Source organism: Vanacampus margaritifer, chromosome 10 (genome assembly GCF_051991255.1).
Source record: "Vanacampus margaritifer isolate UIUO_Vmar chromosome 10, RoL_Vmar_1.0, whole genome shotgun sequence".
Classification (NCBI taxonomy): domain Eukaryota; kingdom Metazoa; phylum Chordata; class Actinopteri; order Syngnathiformes; family Syngnathidae; genus Vanacampus; species Vanacampus margaritifer.
In genome coordinates, this window is record NC_135441.1 from 26,804,809 (window position 1) to 26,825,269 (window position 20,461).

General features: G+C 39.5%; 1 protein-coding gene across 3 annotated transcripts in view; it reads right to left on the reverse strand.

Moving 5' to 3' along the window:
- The window catches only part of fgf13a (fibroblast growth factor 13a), a 96,427-nt gene that overhangs the window by 60,806 nt on the left and 15,160 nt on the right, over window positions 1-20,461 (reverse strand). The window contains exon 1 of one of the 3 annotated variants that reach the window (XM_077578167.1): window positions 16,541-16,776. The exons of the other annotated variants lie outside the window; for them this stretch is intronic. The gene's annotated coding sequence lies outside the window, so the exon portion shown is untranslated. Of the gene's footprint in view, window positions 1-16,540; window positions 16,777-20,461 lie in introns of those variants that run through there. 3 annotated transcript variants of the gene reach the window in all.

The window sequence follows — 20,461 nt, forward strand, 5'->3', positions numbered from 1 at the left end:
AAATGACAAATTTTAGTATGAAAATGTATCATACGTCTGGCCAAAACCTCCAACAGTATTTCCAAATTTGTTCCATTTAATAATTTTCACAAATTGATGCAATTAATTAGTCCCCACATGGTTGTATTTATTTACAAATCATTAAATAATCTATATGTTGTGTGTACAATGTTTAATCATTTAAAAAATATGCCTTTTTTATTTCCTGAAACAATGGTGGCATAAGTCGAAATAAAGTTTCTACAAAATGTATAAAACTGGAAATGATTTTTGAAAAATGAATCTCTTAGTTATGCAAGTTACAACCAAATAAATAATGTAGAGCAATCGGGGTTCCTTTTAACAAAAATCTACTTTGTATATGCGTACATCCAACTTGTGTGATGTATAACTATCTAACCTGGTGATAGAAAATAAGCACAAAAAAAACAAAGCAACAAAAGCAGAGTCAACGGGTCAATTCCGACCCACGAGTGCCAACTAGCCTGGCCTCTGTGCACGATTACGTAAAGCATTCAGAGAGAGGAGAGGAGGATTTAGGAACAGCTATCTGAATCATCAAATATGTGGGATTAGCGTGCCGCGGCTCACTTTCCTGACGACGTGCATTGTCAGTGTGCATCCCTCTTGGAAAACGCATACATTGTGTTATAATTGCATTTTAAAGGAGAAATCCCAAAAATATGTGATGTCACTTCAAGCCTGCCTTGCTCAAACGACACGCAAGGTTTTGTTTACTAGCCGCGCCTTTGGGGAAATCTCCAAAGCACACGCGACGTCACGGCAAAAAGGTCTACTGACGTGATTTAGAAAATGAATTGGAAAAACGTCTTAACTGACATAGTGGCCTGATATCCTGTTGGCGCGCCGCCGCTCCTCCGAGTAAACATTGACTACCTCATCAGCCAGGCCATCACAGCTGCTAACACTCACGTACGCAACACAGCAGAGAACAATAAAGGGGTGGAGCCAGCTGTAGTAATCAGCCGCACTTCGCGTGCCAATGGGAGGCATCAGGAGGGAAAAGGACGATCATTTTCAGTACAACGGAATACTTTAAAGGAAGTGCCATTAGAAGAGATGGATCAAAATTCCTCTTTTGTGTTCAGTTTTGATTAACACCGTCACAGAGACACCTAAAATGACATGGGGGAAAGTAAAATAGTAAATTACTATTTTATAGCTAATTTTATTTCAGTTTTTTAATTACGTAATTTTATTTTAATCTAAATTGATTGAATGAATTTAATAGTAGACAGGTAATGGTAAAAAATAAAACATTTTCTCATTAGGATGAGAAACTTTCTCATGCTCGTTGGAACAAAAAAGAAACATGAAATGTTCTCATTTTCTTGTTGAACGAGAAACTTTATTGTTCCAAGAAAAATTGTCATTTTCTTATTTGAACAAGAAACTTTATCGTTCCAAGAAAGCTTCTCATTTTCCTGTTTGAATGAAAAACTCTCATTGGGATAAGAAACATCTTTACCTGTGAGCAGTAGCTCATTTAGCAGACTACAAGAATTCAGACATTTTAAATGACTCTGCGCCAAAATAAAATTAAAAAAAAAATAGGAACAGTCCTGTCCTGCCATTTTACACTGTTGACAGATAAACAAATATATTTTGCTGCTCACAAATTTACCAAAGAGTTAGTGCCATAGTCGTTTTTTATTCCCCTCTTTTCCACGTGCTTTTGTGATATCATTTCTCTCAAGTGAATTGGACTCATTGGGATGTTTTCCTTTCAATATGTCAGCTAAATTGTGATAAAAGATGAGGGTTGCAAATCTGTTGTTCAGTCTCTGAACTAGATTGTTACCGTGTGTTTTCTTCTATATGTGCATGCGTGTGCGTGAGATGGTTGTGGGTTTGAATTAAGTCAATCTATGAGTCCATGGAAGCCATTACACAGCTGAAGAGTACATTAAGCAGACGGGGATGGCGGTAGCAGCAGAAGTGGTGACGGTGGAGGTTTGAGAGAACAAAATTGAGCTCAACACTGCCACAAACGAATGATGCAGTCGCGCCATCCAGACATGTTGCCGTGTATCTTACAATGCGACTGCAAGTTTACCGCAACATGACGGAAAGTCAAGACTGGCATTTGTATTTTAAAGAATTCTGACACTAATATTTCATCCCACCCTCTTTTTACTGAAAATGAATATCGGCTTCAAATATTGGTTATCGGCCTCCTTAACTACTCATAAATCAGCATCCGTATCAGCCCTGACAAAAACAACACATCGCTCTATCTCTAAAAAATTTGCCTAAAACTCATGAAGCAGTCCATACAACTGTCCGTGTTCCTACCACATTTAAACACGTCCTGCATAAAAATGTGCCCTTTGTGGCTGGATTTGTTGATACAGGCGTGTGCAAGGTGTGTGTGCGTGCGTGCAACACTGGGTCGAGCTCCAGGCTGGGTTTACTATCTGGTGTTTACAGGGAGCCTGATCAGAGGAGAGATTACAGAGGAACTGGTTAAGACAACTGCTTTACTCAGCGCTATCAAACCACCCACGCTCACCAGACGCCGAAGCCTAACAGCACACACACACACACACACACACACACACGACGTGAGATGGAAATCTACAGTCCTCCAGGGACCTCCAAGCAATTGGGCGACTAACCCGGACTGTTCATAATAGCGATAGTTCTTCGTTAAATAAATAATTGCTTTCGCTCGCAGTGCAAATAGCTCACAATCCATAAGGATTATTTTTGGAACTGGAAATTAGTGCGTTAATATAGAGTTAATTAAACCTTCCTTTAACGCCACTTTTTTTTTTATGGTCGATTAATTGTCCAACATTAAACGCATATGCCATCTACTGGCAGAAACATGACCTCAATACAAATCAATGTATCACGCTCTTTTTTTCTTAAACAGTACAGAACATCTTTTTAACTTTAACTTCAAATAACTTTATGAATTGACTGTATCAAGATACCACCATATTTGTATTAGGTTAACATATTTTGTTACTTTTATGTTAACAAGAGTATGAATAGCCTAACTATTTTATTGTACATTTAGAACAGATATAAAATGTATGATTAATTGCAAATTAATCATAAATTAATTTGTCAAATTATGTGATAAATTACGATCAAAGAAATTAACAGACTGACAACCCTAATTACTTTTTATTCTGTAAGGCCCACAAGCAAAGCTAAAAGTACATAAAAATGTTGCAAAACAGATCACAAATTATTTGTCTCGGTTTACAGGGTTCAAATTAAAATTTGTATTAAACCACCCACCTACCCCAAAAAAAAGCAAACCTGAGCTACGTATCTTCTTTCCTCGTTTGCACTTTTCAGTGGCACATGAGGTTACTACATTAATCTGCTGATCTGGCACCAAATACAGCAAATGATTTCAAATCCAGGCCCGAGCCAAAGATTTGCTGGTGAAACGGCAAATGTGAGAAAGGGCAAAATGAAGTTGCGGGACACTGACGAATAACAATCGTCACCTGCGGTCAGACGAGCCCTCCGAGGACGCACCATTCTCACGAGAGGGGCAGACGGAGGCGAATGATCAGTTGCCTGCGTGAAAATTGTTTTTGTAACCAAAGCCGCTTGTTTGGCCGCAGGGCCGTTCCAGAGTCAGTCTAGGTCAGTGGGTCACTTTCCTACTTGGCTCGGCTTTTTCATGTGATTCGATCGATGATCAACTTTAGACTTTGCCAACATTTATGGAGCCAAAGCTCGTATTTTACAGGAGAAAAATCTCACAGCATACCACTGCATATGTATTTGTCTAAAAATCAATGATTACTTTCTTAGTTTTAAGAGTTAGTTATCATCAAACCATTGGACAAAAAGCTGCTAACGCATTAGCGTGATCTTTATCCAGGCCGTAGAGAAGAAGACACCTGGACCTGGATTTGCCACCTCCGTTCGCCAGCAATTCAATCCAACAACAATTCTTCTCGGCTTCAACCTTAGGCAATAATTCAGACCTCATAAACTATAGGATGTTTATTTTGTGTTTTCCACTTCTCAGACATCCAGAGGCAAATGTGCTGTGTCACGTGTGTGACTTACAAACACATGACGTCACAATATCTCTGAGAAGTGAAAAATCTTCTATATGCTAACGGGGCTAACTTAAGACAATCAATATATTGTATTTTTTTGATGATAATAGTAATAATAATAAAAACATTATAAATAAATTATATTATTAATGTATTTATTCATTTATTTTATATTATTAATTTAATTATGAAATGATATTAAATCAAATATAATAATAATAATAATAATAATAATAATAATAATAATAATAATAGAGACCTTGTGGTCTCAATTATTGTCTAAGCTTGAATCCCAGAAGAATAACATAATTTGTGAGAAATTGAGAATGTCACACAGAATGGCCCAAATATACGTATGTTAGCATCAAAGTCACGTGTTGACAAGTTTTCACCAAAAAGCCAATTTTCTCTGCTTTCTGGTTAAAAAGCAGTGTTTTGGGTGACATCAACCCCATGATTAATAGAGAACGGAAAATTCTAGAAACAATAATTTGCGGGTCTGGGAAAATCTGTCAAAATATTAGAAAATATCAATCTTGGGAACTCGTCCTGTCAGTCAATATGCAGAGCGATCTACTCAACGATTCCATGCATCCTTCCACATCTGCACAGGGAGATTACTATAGCCGCCGCATGTGTTTGTGTTAGCATGTGCCAACACTGCTGAGCCACAAAGGACTGCACCGCTCGCGCTGCGCCGCCGATAATCACCATGACGACGTCTACGGCAGCAGCACCACAACATTGCCGAAACGAGGCGCTTCCTCCCCCGAGGGACGGCGACTGCTAGCGCGCCGCTCGATAAACGTTTAATAGAGAACAATTATAGCGATCCTGCATTAATTGCTACGTGATCTCGTTACCTGACCTCGTGTCTGCCTTGACAAGTTGCCGCTAAGTGAGCCTCACCTGCTGATTAACGTCGCAGGTCATTCGCGTCAAGCCGCGCGCGCTTCATTGAGGAGGAGCGGTTTGCGTAGTTGCATTCAGGCAGGTCTCATACACGTCTCACAAAAAGTTATGGAGTTTGAAATTTCAGGATGAACCTGAATGAGATCACTTGATTTGAACTTGGCTAAAATTTGGAATGCACATTGGTGAAACTGGTGCTGTCACAATTGAATATATATTTAGAATTATTCAATCGATTAATCGACTAACCAAATTAATTTAAATTTTGCATTCAAGTGTATTACTAAAGCATTTCTTTCCTTGATTAAGCAGCGATTGGTTGTTATTTTGTACTTCATATTCATATAGTGAATAATTGCACAATTTTAAATAAAAAAACTCATTATTAACTCATTTGCTCCCAAAAACGTATAAATAAGCTTTTATATGTTGTTGTTGTATTTTATTCAAGAGCATACAGAAGGCATTGATGCAGCTTCTGACATGAAGAGGTGGCTTAAAGGACTGGTAGTTATTATAAAAACGGCCAGCAAGTGGCAGCAGAGTATAAGAGATCAAACAGGGCCATGTTGTAAAAAGCTCTTTTTGTCAGTTTTCAAGGTTTGTGAATAATGATGAAACTTAGCTATATTCTAATGCTAAATGCTGCAAAATGGAAACCGATAGAAGCACACACAAAAACGATGAAAGAGGAGACTCTAATCTTTCTTTTGGTAGGTTCCATGTTTTTATAGCAATAGAACTCAATATCCTACGGGCCTTGCAAAACCAGTCAAAATCCAGTAAAACAGTTGAAGGGGGTTGCTTCAGTCAAAATGGCTGCCAGTGAATGAGTTGAAATAGTTGTCAACTTGCTAATTGATTACTCGATTAATTTTGACAGCTGTAGATGAACCGGCCACAAACAAATCATGGATAGAAAAGAACTGCTTCTCTGCAAAGGAAATAATTGCCAACGTCTTCAATATTTGATGGTCACGTGTTGCAGCAATGTGTTGGCTCAATCGCCGGCTCTGCACTTTGTGTTATTCGCAATACCTTTAAAGCGCTGAGAAAATAAATTCCTAATGGCCCGCCCTGAAATATTATAGCTCGTTAATACGCTCCATGTAAAAATGTGAAAACTCTTCTAGCTTTTTAATTTAAAGTATGGCTTACTGCCAGTTACAAAAGCAACGTTCTTCTTACCAATAAAGCACATGCACTTTGCAGTGATAAGAGCAACTGGTAATCGTCACCTTGTACCCTAACTGGTGGAAGGAAAGCGCAGCTGCAACACACTGCAAATGAACGCCGCAATTGCTGGAGAGACGACTGCCTTCATGCAGTCTTCATTTCCATATGTTAGCATGGCATAGCCACAAGGCCAGATGTCCCATTCAACTGACATGAAGCATGCTAAGAATAAACCCAAGATGCTCGCTGCTCCGTGAGACCACAGCATGCAAACACACGCAGTCAGGGAGTGTAGCATCCGCAATCTGCTCGTAAAGCCATCGGATCCATAGCTGCACTTTAATTGTTGTTTTCAAAGTTGAAGGACTCATCCATGTCGCCGTTTTGAAAAATAATTAAGCTCAAGCACAAGTCAACACGATCCGCTGGTTTGACAAAGGAAGATTACTTCCCTTTTGAAGGATCGGAGCATTCAGCATCCATTTTTGATTGGATATCATCTTTAACACATTTGCTCCCAAAAACGTATAAAAATGTTACATATTAAATATTGCCATGGTCCCAAAAAAACTTATTTATACAAGAGGCTTTGATGCAGCCTCCGACCTGAATAGGTTGCTTAAAGCAATGGTAGTTATTACAATAAACGTCCAGCAGGTGGCAGCAGAGTATAAGAGATCAACCCGGGCCATGTTGCAAAAAAGCTCTTTTCCACAGCGTTTCAGATTTGTGGCTTATGATGAAACTATATCCTGGTCAGTAACAACAGTGGCTTTTCTATTATCTTGTGTCCAAGCCAACACTAAATCTAACTTCACTCCTCAAGAAACTTAAGAGAGCGCTAGCCAGTAGAATAGCAGCCTGCGCTCTTTTTTTCCTTGCTTGATAAGAATTGACAAGTAATTGGTTCGAATAACAGTATCAATAATACAATTAGAAAATCAGCGATATCAAGTCCTTTAGAGTGGTCATATATCATTGTTTTATAAAATCGCTGTGTCCTGACTGGATATGAGATGTTGATTATTCAAGCCTCTACATAATGGTAATGCCGTAATGTAATTACCGACTGTACCTTTTACCCATGCAGCAGTTACACGGCGACTTCAGCATAACATGCCGCTTATGATCTAATGCACACCGTGCACATTAGTCTTCGTCCTTCGTGTGACCTGACCACAAGCGCTTCACGATGGCTTGAAGCCACAAACCCAGAAGGACAGTAGTTCACTTCCTTAAGCAACTCGGGTTTTCTTTTACAGTGTCAATCTGATGACCATTACGGTCAAACAGTAATTCTTCACAGTAGACGGGTTTAAATAAGAAGGTGAAAAACATGCTGGAAAGTGTGCTTCATGTAGCGAGTAGAGTTCTACGACATCTTATTAGGGCCACGTATAAATATATTTTTTTAGAAGGCGGGGGCAATATTCAGAGGGGGGGAAAAAAACTCACAAATTTGCGACTTCATAAAGTAATAAAAAGAAAAAAAGGATATAAGTGCGTCAAAATAATAATAAACCAATACTGGAGTGCGAACCTCCGTCTCCCGGCGACATGCAACGGGAGTTGTCCACCGAAAAAAAATCTCCCCCTCGGTCAGAATACCGAGCAGGAAAGGATAACACTGTCTAGTGTGACAAAAAGGCACAACTGAAGTCGCCGAAGCGTCGCGGGAGGACGTGGATCAATATTGGAGCAGCGCTGATATTGGAGTAGGTAGAAAACCCTAAGAGGATGAAACGGGACCACCCGCTTGCTTTCTTCTTGCTAAAAAAGGTAAGACCTTGTCACAAAAATGCCATAGGGTCTATTTATGATAAGCAATGCACAATAAAACTACCTCTAACATCTTGGCACTCCGGGCGCGTGCACGTCGTTGGCTTACATTCCGCTTTTCGCCAGAGGGTTCGCAAATCTGCAAAAACTTTGTATCTTGTGACATGCAGCTTTAAAGAACATATAACCGTTCTTTACAGAAATGTTTAAGGAGATCCAAAAGAGCTCCTCATAGCTGTGTAACCCAAATGTCCCGATTCTAATTTTTTGCTTTTTCGTGCTTGCACCCGTCACAACGCGACACTTCACAATTCCCCCTGCAGCCTACGCACGGCAGCCACAACCTACGGCTAAAACTTAAGAGCCACTCCGCACCCAATCACCCCCAAGCGGCAGCATTCTCACCATCCTCCGCGTGCCTTCAAGTCAACATGTCGGCCCGGCTTGTAAACGGTTGCTGGGACGCATCAAGCAGCGGGACTGAACATGCCAACTCCAAGGCCGAGCGCATGACGACAGCTTAGCGAGCAATCAAAGCCTCAAATGAAAGCGCCGTCGCAACGCAACAGCTGACCACTAGCAGGCGGCTGACAAGTCAAATTGATGTCAGGGTGCTGCAGGTGGAGGTTTACTGTGGGTCAGCGGGACTCTGTTAGCTGATGATTCAGTTGCAATTAGGCACCTGGCCTTGGAAAGGCGGTCATTCATACTGTAGACATGCTTGGGTGCTCATGTGAGACTCATAGTGGGCTAGTCTGCAGTGGCGTTCAATCACAGCAGGCTATGTTTGAGGCAGAAGTGATAAAAGTACTTGTACTTGAGCAGAAATACAGATATAGTATAAGTACTCTTTCAACTCCTGACTTAAAACCATTCCTTGCTGTGAATCTGTGATTTTCATAGTTCAACTGGAATCCAAGCGTTTAATGACGTATATAATCGTCAAGTTTGTTTTTCAACGGGTAGACTTGGAAGGTCTCGTCCAGCTGTGTGGTGATGGCGAGTCATGCACAGCACGTTTGTTGAACATTTTGCCACCAGGAGTATTTTTTTTCCACTTCTTGGACAGAATCCAGTGTTTTTTTGAGAAATCAAGCATGAATGGAAAAATGTAGAAAAAGTTGTTTTTTTCTGGTGAAAGAAAAGTCTACTCTCTCTTGATATTTTCACAGAGCACCATATTCTGATCTAAAACGGCTGGAAAAATGGTGAACTCCTTTGAAAATGGCTTGTATTGAAAAGGAATAATGAGCTAGCTAACTAAACTAGCTAGAAATGGTTCAGGCTTTTTATAAAAACATGCTCCTAAAACATTGTGAGCCGGCTAAGAAAAAAAATGCTAAGTTGTCTAATAATAAAAGAAAAAAAATACACCATACTTGAAGGAAAAATGGTCTAGCTAGCTAGCTCGCTAGCTAGAAATGGTTTGCTTTGTTTTATTAATTCTTTCCTTTCTGACACATTATTACAGGTTAGATCGATCACATCATTTAGTTTGCAACATTGACATCCGAAAGAAGGGCTGACGGGTAGAAGGCATGGCAAAGCCACAGTTCAGGCTTTATATCAAAACATGCTCCTAAAACATTGGGAGCCGGCTAAGAAAGAAAATGCTAAATTGGCTAATAATAAAAGAAAAAAAATATGACATATTTGAATGAAAAAATGAGCTAACTACATAGCTAAGATAGCTAGAAATGGTTCAGGCAGACTTTATATCAAAACATGCTCCTAACATGCTCCATGCCAAGAAAAAAAAATGCTAAATTGGCTAATAATAAAAGAAAGGGGGGAAAAAACTACCATGTGCTTTTCAGATTACAGAGAATTTCTGACCTGGTGAGTTTTAAACTAGCAAACAACACATCTGTTTTCAAATGTAGGCAGTAAAACAAAAAACTCATCAGAAAAATAAATACATAAAAGTGGTTACAACGCACAACTAGGTTTAGGCAATCAAAAATCAAGTGGGCATAGTAAGAAAGAAGGGTTTTGCTCTTCCGGTAACCCTTACAGCGCTTCTCCACCGCAACCTGGTGTCATGGATCATAAATAATGCAGCAAGTCATGCAGCTAGACCTTATAAATGAGGCTGCCTCAGTCAGAACCATCCGACCTTTGCGTATAACTCGGGCGGTGGAGAGCGATGGCTTTCTTACATAACGTGAGCAATGGCGCTGCGGTTGATAGCCGGTGAGGGTTAAAGGTAGTGGCAGGAGCCTGTGGGATGCCTCCGTCATACAACCTCACATTGATTCTGTTTTGGAGTGACAAAACATTTGGATTTTCTGCCTGGAAAAGCATGTCTTTGTTGTTATAGGTGTTAATAGACCAGAAAATATTTGTTTTCATTAAATGTTTTTTTTTTTTAATAATAATTTGTGTCAAATATCAGAATAGCCTTCAAAAAGCCTTATTCACTGTAGTCTGTGCAGTTTGAGGTGAAATCATGCAAGCGCATGATGACCTGGGCTCTCCTACATTTATGACATAGAAAAGAGAGAAATTGAGGCGACCTGAAGTGGGGGCCCTCCTGCAGTGACACACGGCCTAATTGGTGTTTTGAAAGAGGTGTTCATTGTCACCTCACATCAGCGACTGCCAAAAAACAGAAACCAGCTCTTTTTGGAATGGACACATGAAACAGAACTTGGCCCACTTGCACAATAACATGTTCATAAAAATAAAAATACATTTATTTTCATGTGTAGGTGTGTCCAAAGTGGATCTAATGTGAGCGCGGCTTGGGTCTCGCCGTCCGTCTGTCTGTCAGTTGGCTGGCTGGCCCCGCTCTGCTCTGCCAGTAGCTACCCGCAGGGCCTGTTATTTTGGGAGCTCAGCTGATAGCACATCACAACATCACGGACTGTTTAAGCTGCTTACAGTTCTTCAAGCATGGACTCCCACCGCACCCTGGGATCCACTCCACCATGTTTGTTCACGCCATTTTTGTTTGTTCGCAAGGAGGAAATGTTCAAAGAATACACGACTTTGCGTCGGGGCCGAGTGGTGTAATGTGACAACACGTCTGCGATGTAGTTGAGGGTTAGCTGGCGATTAAGACGACGTAAACAGCTGCTTAATGCTTTAAACTGTGAAGAAATTGGGCAACCCAAAATCTCATATTCAAAAAATGCGGTCGACAACTCACTGCTTCAAATTTTTCACACTGGTTGAATGTAATTAGAAAGCTTTGAATTTTGGATGATTAAATGGTAGCAATGTCTTTACAACGCAATATGAAACTGGATATTTGTTTGTCAGATGGATAGAATAAATGAAATTAACATACTTTATGTGCCTAATTAGAGATAAAATTGTAATATTTGTGTCTATTAATTACTCTGCCTGTCACTGTACACCACTGGCATAGATAAACTAAGACACAATATTTGTAGTAACTTCTACAGCTAGAGAGAAATCAAAACTCACTCCATCTTAAAAAGTAGGGATTTTTTCATTAACACATAAAAACATACGACAACGATCATTCAAACATTCACCTACAAAATTGGCCAATTTTTGCCAATTGTTATCATTCTGTTATAAAGTTAATTACTAAAAGAAAAATATTTACCATTTCAAGTGTTAAGGGAACAAAAATGACCCCCCCCCCCCCCCCGTCCCCGTCCCCAATTAGCCAATTACTAATTTGCTCCCCAAAAGTATTTATACCTCTTTTTTTATGCTATAGCATACAGAAGGTTTTGAACTGAAGAGAATGTTTGAAACAATGGTAGTTATTACAAAAACGCCCGGCAGGGGGCAGCAGAGTATAAGAGCTCAACCAGGGCCATGTTGCAAAAGGCTTGTTTTACCCAGTTTTAAATAGATTTGTGAATAATGATGAAACTTAGCTATATTTGAATGCTAATTTCTTTCATAACGAAAAAAAGTATATTTCTATCTGTTTCAGTTTTGCAGCAGAGACTCTAATCTTTGCAAAATCAGTCAAAATCCAGTAAAACAGCCAGGAGCGAAGGGGTTTGCTTCAGTGAAAATGGCTGGGAGTAAAGGAGTTAATTGGCTGCAAAAAAAAATAAAAAATCCTATCAGTCAGGCCCTACCAAAAAGTGCAGCAAACGACCTTTGATTTTGTGCCATGGCAGATGTGCATTTCCATAGTCTAGAACGCGTTTGCATTTGCATTCTCAACAATCTCGGCACTTGACAGCCTCCTCGATGTAATCCAGGCGATGAAAAGTGGAGGTAAAAAGCGGTGGCCTGAACTGTCCGCGCAGCTCTGCTTTATCACGCTATCCCAAGTAATGTTTGTCATCATTCGTGGCCACGCTGCACTCTTGACAAGCCAGCCGATGCAAACGGCTCAGTATAAACCTCGGGCCGAGTATATTACAAGCTCGTTGGCCGCCGAGGCCACGTCAAACTTGACACTGTGAATTATGAGAATTGCTGAGGCAGGGAGCGCAGCGTTTTAGCAGCGTGTTAACTTTGGGAGGCAAAGTAGACAGGTACAATGATGTAAAGCCCTTCTTAAAAAAAAAAAAACAGAATAAGGAAAGTTTTGCTGGGGTGTATCGCAGGTAATGAAGCAAAGTGCCAGTTGGCCTTCGTGTGCACTCCAAAAAATTTGTTTTATTTTGACACAAAAATATGCCAAAAAGTTTTCACCCTTAATTTCATAATTAAAGTGACCCCCCTGAAAAACTCATGTAAATGACTGAAACGCTCTCTACAGACTAGAGAAATGTTCTCATACACTACAGAAATGCTTGCTCATGCACAACTGAAATGCTCTCATGTGCACAACTGAAAAGCTCACATACTCTCAAAACTGAAAGGCTCTCGTACTCACAAAACTTAAAAGCTCTCATACACACTCTGCTAATTATGTGCTCATGATATACTCTCACCCACATTGCAGAATTTTTTTTTTTTTGGGGGGGGGGGGGTCGTATACACTAATGTAATGCTCTCATTCGACACTTCTGAAATGCTCGCATACACCACTGAAACCCTTTATCACATTAAATTTTTATTCCGCTCATATACACATCTGAAATGCTCTTATAAATACTGGATTTTTTTTCCCCTGGTTATGTACACTAATGAAACTCTCATATACACAAACATACCCACACAACTGAAACGTTCTCATACACACTACTGACATGCTCTCAAATAGTAACTTAAACATACTGTTGAAACATTATCATTCAGACTACTAAAAAGCTCTCGTGCCCAGTACTATAATGGTCTCACACGACAAACACTCACTACTTAAATCCGTCCATATACTATACTTAAATGTCTGTTTGAGTAGAGTATATTACAGCATTTTAATTGTGAGTGAGTCGTGTTCATGACCGCATTTCAGCATTATGTGTGAGAGTTAATACTGAATTATGTCCCTAATGTTCTCTCGTCCATTCACATTTTTGAGGACCAACACGCCAAAGTGACTTTAGCACGCTCCTCCCATGTTATATCAGACCACACGGAGGAGCGCGATTCTGCTCTCTCACATACAACGCGCACACACACACAACAGATGGGAACTGCATTAGGTCAAGATGAGCGCGTAAGAGTGTCTGTTTTTACATGGTTGCAAATTCAAACACTCCAAAACAAAAGCTCACATTTCACTCACACAAGCTGCTGCAAAAAGGTCGTTTCAGGTAAGAACGTTTTTGGATTTACAGTCTGACCCTCTACTTACAACTTTAATTCGTTCCGTGACCGTAACATTTATATCAAATCAATATTCCCCATTGAAATGAACCGAAATTCCATTCATCTGTTCCAGCAACTCAAAAACAATCACCTTTTTTTCTTTAGATGTTAAGCGTCAACTGGAATCCAAGCGGCAGACCAGGCATGGAAGATGCTTCTCTTAGCTTGCCTGTGAAAATTGAAGATACTACGGAAGTGTAATAATGAACACTCGCCAGTAGATGGAAGTGTCGCATTGATTTGAATGTACAATTAGCTTGAAGAGAAAGTAGTGGTTCATCTCAATTGTCACATCGATTATGAGAATGAGAAATGCCAACACTCCAACAGCGGATGTATGTAGATAGATTTAAATAGTAGAATTTGCGCATTGCAATCGTGAGAAAAGATAATGAAGTTTACGGAGTAAATGCCGAAAGCCGGCCATCAGCATCACTCACGTCGCATTTCGTATTTGTACAGCTGCAAAATAAATGTTACTGCCACTGCAGTTCAGACCACAAGACACCGCTACGGGCAAGTTTATTACAAATTCTTTGAGGTTTTATTTACTCCTAAATCAAAGGAGTGAAAGTTTCAGCCAATCTCAACAAAATGACCACAGACGGCAATAAAGCAGCCAGAAAACAAGCAGGCGCAACGACGCAGACTGCATGAATTTCGGCCACCGTCGGGCCATTCTTCTTCCGTTTGTCGTCTTTCATCCCCCTACCACAAAACGAACGCGGCCCAAGCGCTCATTAGCCGGCAGGCAGCGGCGAGCTGGCGCGGATGGCTTTGCAAAGACAAACGCCTCAATTAGACGCCGCCTAGCTGCAATAAGTTCAGAGGCAAATGGTTTTGAAAGCGGGAGCGCAAAACATACCAACAGCAACACGGCAATTAAATGCTTGCTACATTTGGATTTCACTTAATGAGACGATACGTCTCGGGATTGTTGCTGCGCGGCTGTCATTCCGGCATAATGACACGCGGTTTGCTGACAGGATTTCTTCCACGCCGACGACATGAGCACGTAAAAGCTGCACGTTGGTTTTTGCTAAGTGGATCCAGGTGATTTACATTGGAAATGTGTGGCCATGATGGATGTGCCTGCGTGCGGATCTATAAATCGCCAACTTTGTTCTGTGTGGGTGCGATTTGGAGCAAAAATAGAAACAACGCAGTACAATTTTTATCTGTAACACACACATCGCCACCGTGAAGGAATAGAAGTATTTCTTTACATCAGTGATTCTCAATTATTTTACTTACTAAGCCACAGTAACATTAGCCGTACTTTGCAGAGGATTGAGAATATATTCCTGTGAGTGTTGTTATACAATTGTTTGTCTACATGTGCTGCTTTGTGTTCAAATATCCGTTGCTTAAAAGGTTATAACACTAAAAACAGTTGGGTCCAAAAAGGGTCAAAAAGGGATCAACTAAACTTTCTGGGTTATTCAGTTAACCCAAAAAGTTGGGTCCAATGAATAACCCACAAATTAGGTGGCTTTGTGGGTTATTAATTTAATTTTGGATTAAATAACTCAGAAACTCAGTTCAGGTCAGTTCATTTTTGCCCAAATTTAATTGGGTTATTAAATAAGCCCAAAAAGTTGTGTCAAACGAATAAACCACAAATCAACCCCAAAAAATGTGGCTGCTTTGTGGATTATTAATTTACTTTGTTTAATAACTCACAACATTGTGTCTGTCTATTTTTGGCCCAATCGTCTGCCACAACACTGATGCTATTCCTTAGCCCATCTATGGAATTTTGTATTGAACGTTAGCAATTATCTAGCAGACTTTAGTAGGGCAGAGTTACGAGGTTTAGTTGAATACACAATGTGCAATTCTCTTAGTTTTATAGTTAGTTTCAGAGCAAACAAAAAACAGCTTGAAGCCATTTTTGGAAGAAATGTTAACTGCTGTTTACTCCAAAGTAAACTCAAATTAGGCTAAGCAGTGACTCTGGATGGATAAGTTCAATTTCCATGACTTTCTATAGGACAATTCAAATCAGATGCCAGGTGGAGGATCCATTATCTATTTTATTTATTCATTTAACCTGGCAAGAAAGCAGGATGAATTAGAGCTTCAGTTAGCCATCATCAATTTCAGGAAGAGCTACAGCCCCTTTTCTCATCATCCAGCTGTCTCTCTCCATTCCGAGATCGATATGCGAAATTTACGCCACACACGTTTTTTGAACGCATCTTTCATTCATGTGTTTGCAGTCGGTGGATAATTATCAGCTATTCATTAAAATCCGGGATAACCAATTGAGATAATGTGTCTAAGATTATCGTATTTTCACGACCATAAAGGTGCACCGTATTATAAGGCGCAATCACTGTGCTATTTCTGTGTTTAACACACACATAAGGCGCACCGCACTATGGACTCTATGCACAAATAGCAGTGACGGATTTCCGGGAAAATCTCATAACGCACCGCCTTTTCCGGTAATGCCATCGCCGTTTGTTTTCCTTCAGAGAACCTCGACCAGTTGTCAGCGTTTTGGAGTATTTTTTCGGCATTGTTTTTTTTTTCTCTTATGCTGACCACCGAAGATCGTTTGTTGTAACTTGTTAACATTTGCCGGGATAACTGTAGTTGTCCAGCACCTTTGTCGGCGGGTTAAAGATTTAGGCTTAGAGTTTTACATCACATCAACAGTGCACTCCGCTGAAGTCTCCCCACACCAGAAGCTTGGGTGCACTCATACGTCGAATGCGGAAGTGATTTGTGCATATAGTCCATTGGGCGCACGCGCGGTTAAACATACTCTAGCTCAAAACATATGTTAGCATGCTATTATGCTAAAACATATGCTAGTGCTAGCGCATGTTTTTAAAAAGGCCTAAACGAACAAAATTGAGTTCGGTTGAAGTAACAACGAGTTCAGTTGTACTAGAAGTATACAACAATGTACTCACGTTGCTTTTGATCAAGTTCTCCATCATACACGCCGTCTCATTGTCAGAGTCAGTCTCGTTGTCTGTCCTCGGAAATGATGCCGGCTTTTGCGTTCGCCCACGCATTCACGATCCATTGACAAATTGTGGTATAACTTGCACGGCGCTGCCTCCCAGTTTTGGTAAAGCTGTGTTCGCCAGCCTCCCGTAATGATGGCAAGCTCTGCGTTCATTTGCCGAACTTTATTTTTCTCTTCGGCTGAGAGATGTGCCCATTTAAGTCACGGAGATAAGGAAGGAAAGGTGATGCGTGGGAAAAACCAATATGGTGTCTTTAGTATGTGGTGTGATCCGTTTAGCTACACCGTGTAGACTTGCACTACTTCAAAGTGACTTTTGCGATGTCTGTTGCTCTAAGTGCACGTTGTTCAATAAAGCATTTAAAAAAAAAAAGAAAGGGAAAAAGAGAAACAATACACTACTGTATGGAGTAATTTAGCCCGGATACCCCTTTGCATTTGGTATGTTCCATCTCCCTCACTCCCTGAGCGAGCAGACCGCGCTGTTTTGGGAGGGTGCTGTCAATCAAACAATTAACTTGAAAGTGGCTCGTTAAACTCTGAAACAAGAAAAAAGAAAAAAGAAAAAAGAAAAAGAAAAAAAGAGGACACATACTCACTGAACATGCATGCTTTAGCGCCATGACATAACTTTGAACACACCAAATCACGGTTAGCAAAGCAAACACGTGGGGCAGGGGGAGGGAGGGAGAGGAGGAGCTGGAGAACTCGCCACCAACAAGTTGACTCTTCCGGGCTCCGGATGGCAGAGTGGTACTGTCACTTGTCTACGATGCAGATTGGCGCGGGTTCGCTTCCCCGCCTAAGGCAAGTCGTTATTGTATATGAACAATGTGCGCGGGAAGTCCTCTCATACAGTCAGTCAGACTTTGGTACTTGGTCTACAAGGCGCACCTCTACGGTGGCCCTGAAGTGCAAAACACAAACAAAAATGTGAACACATCTGCAAAGCAAAAAAACGAACAAACAACCCAAACACAAATGAAACAACAGCAAATAAAACAAAAAAAATCACAAAAATGAAACAGCAAACAAAACAAAAATAAAACAAACCAAATGAAACTGCAAATAAAATAAAAATCACAAAAACAAAACAAAAAAAGGTATGCTACTAAAAGGTATGCAAACAAAAAACAACCCAAATAAAAATCACAAATGAAACAACAGCAAATAAAATAAAAATCACAAAAACAAAAATAAAATAAAAAAAATGAATGCAAACCAAAAAAAAACAACCCCCCCAAAAAATGTAACAGCAAATAAAAATATAAAAAACAAAAAAAGTGATCAAATACATACACACAAAACATAAAATAAAAAAACATAAATGAAACAGCAAATTTAAATAAAATCACCCCCAAAAATATGAAACAAAAAAGTAATCACTAATACAAACACAAAAAAAGGAATGGTAAAAAAACAAAAATGAAAACACAAAATATGAAACAAAACAAAAAATAGCAAAACCTCACACACAAAAAAGAATGCACACATTAACAAATGATGAAACAACATTTTGCTAACGGAAGTGGTGTTTATGTGAGAGGAGGGGAGGGGTGATCCGAGGAATGTGATTGGACGAAAGTACCTCCCTACTAACAGCACAGTTAAGCAAAGTTTAAATGTGCTTAAAGTATTTAGAAATAATAGATATTACAGTTTATAGTAGCGTTAGTGTTTATTTTAGTAAGATAGTTGGAGAAAACAAACGTCATCTGGCACAAATGAACTAGAAATCCTCAGATAGAATGACATTTATTTGTAGGGTGGATGGAAGCGCAGAAGTTCAGTGTAGTGGTAAAATGAACACAAGAGAGTGATTTGGAAAATCTGGCCCTTTTTAAGTGACACTCCCGGAGAGACATTTATTGCAAAACAGTGTATTGTTTTCTATCGTTTCTTGCATCCCACTAATGCTTGTTTGTAATAATTTTGTCTTTTTTTGTGTGGCTGAATAAATTCATCACAATGCTGCCCATTTTGTGTATCGCTCTAAATCGCATTTCCTAAAGCGTGCCTCAGAGTGCAATAGATTAAATAGGGTGCTCTCTGAAGGCCATGCTCCTTTGATTAGTTTGCGGGTTATTGTGCCGTCAATAGAGCTGAAAAACAATTAAAATACGTCACTGCCTTGATCGCATGATTGCTCGTAATTAATTGCCATTTTTGTCCTCTCTTCCCCTTTAAAAAGACATTTTGCTGGCTCTATATACTATGTATATTAAAATGATAAATACGGCTTTGAAATAATGGTATTAAAATGTGATTACAGGAAAATTTGTACAAAAATAATTTAATAAAACAGGGTTTTTTTTCTTCTTTTTTTTTTAGATATGTCATATAGATATTCACCACCCACAAAAAAAAAGAAAAAGAATTGGCATAAAAATAGAGCATTTTATTTCCTCCTCTATCTTTTGTAAAGTTATTTACTAAATGACAAATACTTGTAAAACAATCAATTGTTCTGCTATTAAGCTATAAGGAACCAAAATGGGTTTTTTTTGGGGGGGGGGGTGTCATATCGTCAAGAAAAGAAAAATGGACATAAGTGTTTTTCACAGGACAGTAATGATATATTATTCAGCTCATTAATTGGTTATCTGAATTTTATTCTGCCAAATATTTAAATCAGACAAGAATAAAAAAAAATAAAAAATACAAATCCATATCGATCGACAGCGGAGCAATTTTTTTTAGCCTCAATGCAAGGATTTTGTATGTTTTCCAACTAAATTCCTATGGGAACAATTTCCTCTCAGTTGCTTGGTTTTAGTGGTAGCACAGGTGCCTTATTAACTACAATGTGACATATTTTATGCCAACATATTGGGCAGTCCTTCGTGCATTTAAAGCGTTGCTATCAAGTGGAATGAACAAAGCTGCTGAGTGTGTTGTCTGTCTCAGCCATTAGTGCGCTGGTTTGAATTCCAGCATGGGTCAGGTGGAAGCAGCAGGCAGGGTTTAAAGGCCATCCGGCACAGTTAGCCTGCAGGATAAAAACAAAAACAAAAAAACGAAGCCAGATACTACTCCAGAAGACACCCGTGTGTGTGCGTGTGTTAAGGCTGTGATGCTGCAGCCAAGACAGGATGGAGACCTGCAGCCAAAGACAAGAAAACCGGTAGAACGAGTCACACTCAGCCCGAGTTGCCATCTGTCCCTCAAAGCTTTTGCAGCATGGAGCATTCACTCACTCACTCACTCACCCACCCACCCACATTATACACACATTTGAACACTGAGCAGCTTCACAGTAGTCAGCAGCGAAGGCAAATGCATCCACCAACCCACCCAACTCCCCCTTAGAATTTATGAGTAAACACAACTATAAAGTCAAATCAATGTTCGTGCATAATATTGCGGGGATGTTTGTTGCATTTGTCAGTCACTACAGACATTTTTTCATACGGACGCTGCAAGTCATGCACAAGCGAGATACGGGATGCATACTGATGGTGTCACTTCTGATTTTTGTAGTTAAAACGTATTTATAGTTTTGGAATTGTCATAGTTATTTGTTTAATTTTTTTAGTTGTTTTTTTTCTTCATTTTGAGTGTTGTTGTTTTTTTAATTTAGTTTTAATTAGTTGTCAGGACACTTGTTAGTTTTTATTAGTTTTACTTATTTCAAAAAGGCTTAAGTTTATTTTTTAATATTAGTTTTCATTTTTTTTCCAAAAATATATGTATACATCAGATCTGAGATTTAGCCAGCCAGGCTTGTAAGAAGGGAAATTGAGGTAGTCCGGCAATTTTCCAGGTAGACCGACCTTTGATAAGAAATATGGTCATTTTTTCAAGTTTTAGTCAAAATTAGAAAAATATCTAGTGCCAAGTCCCATTCAAACTATGTGGTTGT